Consider the following 6000-nt stretch of genomic DNA (forward strand, 5'->3'; position numbering starts at 1 on the left):
TAGTCCGTTTAGCAGCATGATGCTGCCTTCGGTTTCCGCGACTTGTGACATGGGACCAGCACTGATTGGAACAATCCTCTTGCTATTCTCTGTCTACTCCACTATAAGATGGAGAAGCAGATGGAGATGACTTCCTTGGCAGGCAAGTTCCAGGTAGCACAGGCCATTCGGATAGGGACAGATGACAAGGCGAGACGAGTCCAGCCACAGGAGTTGAGAACGAGAAAATTCCAATTTGTGTTTTCCCCGTAAGTTAGTGTAGAATAAAAATGTGCTTGCTAAGGATAGCCACCTCATTCCAGTAATCCTCCTCAAGCAAGCAAACAATTGACGTATTGGAACTTCGGATTGTCAATATTGTCCCAGACAAGAGCATAATTGTCTTGTCTATAACTCCAAGATGGCGTAGCAGTGCGGTAGTGTTCTTTGTTGTGTGTCCGTGTAAATAGCCTGTTTTTTGTATTTTTTTGTATTTTTCGTACATATTTCCCTATCACACTTTTCATCCTTTTACTAAATATACTTTCCTGCAACCCGCCTCACTCAATGTGGAACGGATTCTATTATTTACTCACCTTTATCTAGAATCTCCAGTTGAAACTAGCTAGCCAGCTAGCCAGCTAACTAGCTACTTGCTATTGGCCACCGTTAGCGGTTTTCACCCAGAACATCGGATTTTCTGAATAACTGAATCACTGGACCCTAACACCGGATCGCAACTAGCTAGCCGCAAACAAATGGATGTTGCTGTAGGCTAATCACCACTGCCCCCGAAGCAAGCACCAGTTAGCCTTGAGCCAGGCCCATATCCCGGCTATCTACCTATTTGTCTACCGGACTGGAGTAGCCAGCTAACTAGCTACTTCCTATTAGCCACCGTTATCGGTTTTTCACCATTGTCCGTGCATTACCTACCAGCCAGCTCTAGCCTGGACTATTATCAGCCAGTCTGCACTGTCTGCACAGCGACCCAGAACATATCGGATTTTCTGCCGGAATCACTAAATCGCTGGATCTTTAACACCTGATCATCGCAACTAGCTAGCTGCAACCAAATGGATGTTGTTGTTGGCTAATCAGCCTTGAGCTAGCCTCGAGTCTGGCACATCTCCCGGCTATCTACCTCTCTGTCAACCGGACGGGACCTCCTAGAGTCGACACGGAGCCCCGCCGATCCATCACGACTGGTCTGCCAACGTAATCATCTGTGGTTTCAACAGGCTTCCCTTTGCAACGACCATGAAGATCCATCTTCTAGCCCCAGCCCGCTAGCACACACAAACAACAGCCATGCTTCCTGCTCGCTGTGCTTTAGCACAATTCGAAGTGCTCTCGGACTCAAATATTGCTGTTTACTGGACCTTATGATCACTCAGCTGCACAGCTGATGCCTGCTGGACTGTTACTTTACACGGTACCCTGTCCTGTTTATCTGTTTAGCCTCAGCCCAAACTTTCATCGCCATTACCAGTTGTTGTCTTAAATCTCTCTAATAACACCTGTGATTGCTTTATGCCTCTTTCCCATGTCAATATGCCTTGCCTATTGCTGTTCTAGTTAGTACAATTTCAATATAGAACCCCAAGTCATTTTCAAACTGCCTCAAATAGCTCCTTTGTTCCACCCCCCATACATGCCGAGACCGGCTAAATCGGTGCCTCCAGTGATGCTAACTCTTTCATTGTTACCCAACGCTTAGGTTTACCTCAACTGTACTCATATCCTTCCATATCCTTGTCTGTACAAAATGCCCTGAATCTATTCTACAACGCCCGGAAATCTGCCCCCTTTATTCTCTGATGATGTAGAGACTAAATCAGGCCCTGCAGCCCCCAGTATCGCTCCTACTCCCTACGAGTTATCATTTGTTGACTTCTGTAACCGTAAAAGCCTTGGTTTTCTGCATGTTAACATCAGAAGCCTCCTTCCTAAGTTTGAGTTATTCACTGCGTTAGCACATTCCACCAACCCTGATGTTCTAGCAGTGTCTGAATCCTGGCTTAGGACGGCCACCAAAAATTCAGAAATGTCCATCCCCAACTACAACATTTTCCATCTAGATAGAACTGCCAAAGGGGGTGGAGTTGCAATCTACTGTAGAGATAGCCTGCAGAGCTCTATCATACTATCCAGGTCTGTGCCCAAACAGTTTGAGAAATAAGTCTCTCACTGTTGCCGCTTGCTACAGACCCCCCTCAGCTCCCAGCTGTGCCCTCGACACCATGTGTGAATTGATTGCCCCCCATCTATCCTCAGAGTTCGTACTGCTTGGTGACCTAAATTGGGATATGCTTAACACCCCGGCCATCCTACAATCCAAGCTAGATGCCCTCAATCTCACACAAATTATCAAGGAACCTACCAGGTACAACCCTAAATCCGTAAATATGGGCACCCTCATAGATATCATTCTGACTAATTTACCCTCTAAATACACCTCCGCTGTCTTCAACCAGGATCTCAGCGATCACTGCCTTATTGCCTGCGTCTGTAATGGGTCCGCGGTCAAACAACCACCCCTCATCACTGTCAAATGCTCCCTAAAACACTTTAGCGAGCAGGCCTTCCTAATTGACCTGGCCCAGGTATCCTGGATGGATATCGATCTCATTCCATCAGTAGAGGATGCCTGGTTATTCTTTAAAAGTGCTTTCCTCTCAATCTTAAATAAGCATGTCCCATTCAAAAAATTCAGAACTAAGAAAAGATATAGCCCCTGGTTCTCCACAGACTTGACTGCCCTTGACCAGCACAAAAACATCCTGTGGCGTACTGCATTAGCATCGAATAGCCCCCACGATATGCAACTTTTCAGGGAAGTTAGGAACCAATATACAAAAGCAGTTAGGAAAGCAAAGGCTAGCTTTTTCAAACAGAAATTTGCATCCTGCAGCACTAACTCCAAATTGTCGCAACCCCTATTACTAGCCTGTTCAACCTCTCTTTTGTAACGTCTGAGATCCCCAGAGATTGGAAAGCTGCCGCGGTCATCCCCCTCTTCAAAGGGGGTGACAATCTAGATCCAAACTGTTACAGACCTACAGTGGGGAAAAAAAGTATTTAGTCAGCCACCAATTGTGCAAGGCCTGTAATTTTCATCATAGGTACACGTCAACTATGACAGACAAATTTAGATTTTTTTTTCTCCAGAAAATCACATTGTAGGATTTTTTATGAATTTATTTGCAAATTATGGTGGAAAATAAGTATTTGGTCACCTACAAACAAGCAAGATTTCTGGCTCTCAAAGACCTGTAACTTCTTCTTTAAGAGGCTCCTCTGTCCTCCACTCGTTACCTGTATTAATGGCACCTGTTTGAACTTGTTATCAGTATAAAAGACACCTGTCCACAACCTCAAACAGTCACACTCCAAACTCCACTATGTCCGAGACCAAAGAGCTGTCAAAGGACACCAGAAACACAATGGTAGACCTGCACCAGGCTGGGAAGACTGAATCTGCAATAGGTAAGCAGCTTGGTTTGAAGAAATCAACTGTGGGAGCAATTATTAGGAAATGGAAGACATACAAGACCACTGAAAATCTCCCTCGATCTGGGGCTCCACGCAAGATCTCACCCCGTGGGGTCAAAATGATCACAAAAATCCCAGAACCACACGGGGGGACCTAGTGAATGACCTGCAGAGCGCTGGGACCAAAGTAACAAAGCCTACCATCAGTAACACACTACGCCGCCAGGGACTCAAATCCTGCAGCGCCAGACGTGTCCCCCTGCTTAAGCCAGTACATGTCCAGGCCCGTCTGAAGTTTGCTAGAGTGCATTTGGATGATCCAGAAGAGGATTGGGAGAATGTCATATGGTCAGATGAAACCAAAATAGAACGTTTTGGTAAAAACTCAACTCGTCGTGTTTGGAGGACAAAGAATGCTGAGTTGCATCCAAAGAACACCATACCTACTGTGAAGCATGGGGGTGGAAACATCATGCTTTGGGGCTGTTTTTCTGCAAAGGGACCAGGACGACTGATCCGTGTAAAGGAAAGAATGAATGGGGCCATGTATCGTGAGATTTTGAGTGAAAACCTCCTTCCATCAGCAAGGGCATTGAAGATGAAACAGGCAACGAAGGAGTGGCTTCGTAAAAAGCATTTCAAGGTCCTGGAGTGGCCTAGCCAGTCTCCAGATCTCAACCCCATAGAAAATCTTTGGAGGGAGTTGAAAGTCCGTGTTGCCCAGCGACAGCCCCAAAACATCACTGCTCTAGAGGAGATCTGCATGGAGGAATGGGCCAAAATACCAGCAACAGTGTGTGAAAACCTTGTGAAGACTTACAGAAAACGTTTGACCTGTGTCATTGCCAACAAAGGGTATATAACAAAGTATTGAGAAACTTTTGTTATTGACCAAATACTTATTTTCCTCCATAATTTGCAAATCAATTCATAAAAAATCCTACAATGTGATTTTCTGGAGAAAAAAAATCTCATTTTGTCTGTCATAGTTGATGTGTACCTATGATGAAAATTACAGGCCTCTCTCATCTTTTTAAGGTGGAGAACTTGCACAATTGGTGGCTGACTAAATACTGTATATCCATCCTGCCCTGCCTTTTGAACGTTTTTGAAAGCCAAGTTAACAAACAGATCACCGACCAATTCGAATCCCACCGTACCTTCTCTGCTATGCAATCTGGTTTCCGAGCTGGTCATGGGGGCACCTCAGCCACGCTCAAGGTCCTAAACGATATTATAACCGCGATCGATAATAGACGGTACTGTGCAGCCATCTTCATCGACCTGGCCAAGGCTTTCGACTCAGTTAACCACTGCATTCTTATTGGCAGACTAAATAGCCTTGGTTTCTCAAATGACTGCCTCACCTGGTTCACCAACTACTTCTCAGATAGAGTTCAATGTGTCAAATCGGAGAGCCTGTTGTCTGGACCTATGGCAGTCTCTATGGGGGTGCCACAGGGTTCAATTCTTGGGCCGACTCTTTTCTCTTTTTATATCAATGATGTCGCTCTTGCTGCTGGTGACTCTCAGATCCACCTCTATGCAGACGACACCATTTTGTATACATCTGGCCCTTCATTGGACACTGTGTTAACAAACCTTCAAACGAGCTTCAATGCCATACAACACTCCTTCCGTACCCTCCAACTGCTCTTAAACACTAGTAAAACTAAATGCATGCTCTTCAATCGAACGCTGCTGGCACCCGCCCACCCGACTAGAATCACTTCTCTCGACGGGTCTGACCTAGAGTATGTGAACAACTAGAAATACCTAGGTGTCTGAATAGACTGTAAACTCTCCTTCCAGACTCACATTAAGCATCTCCAATCCAAAGTTAAATCTAGAATCGGCTTCCTATTTCGCAACAAAGCCTCCTTCACTCATGCTGCCAAACATGCCCTCGTAAAACTGACTATCCTACCGATCCTTGACTTCGGCGATGTCATTTACAAAATAGCCTCCAACACTCTACTCAGCAAATTGTATGTAGTCTATCACAGTGCCATCCGTTTTGTCACCAAAGCCCCATATACTACCCACCACTGTGACCTATACGCTCTTGTTGGCTGGTCCTCACTACATATTCATCGCCAAACCCACTGGCTCCAGGCCATCTATAAATCACTTCTAGGCAAATCCCTGCCTTATCTTAGATCATTGGTCACCATAGCAACACCCACCCGTAGTATGCGCTCCAGCAGGTATATCTCACTGGTCATCGCCAAAGCCAACACCTCCTTTGGCCATTCCTTCCAGTTCTCTGCTGCCAATGACTGGAACGAACAGCAACAATCTCTGAAGCTAGAGACTCTTATCTCCTCACTAACTTTAAGCATCAGTTGTCAGAGCACCTTACCGATCACTGCACCTGTACACAGCCCTTCTGAAATTAGCCCACTCAACTACCTCATCCCCATATTGTTATTTATTTTGCTCATTTGCACCCCAGTATCACTATTTGCACATCATCTCTTGCACATCTATCATTCCAGTGTTAGTCCTAATTGTAATTATTTTGCA

This window comes from Coregonus lavaretus (assembly GCF_964263955.1).
Source record: "Coregonus lavaretus genome assembly, chromosome: 32".
Taxonomy (NCBI): Eukaryota; Metazoa; Chordata; class Actinopteri; order Salmoniformes; family Salmonidae; genus Coregonus; species Coregonus lavaretus.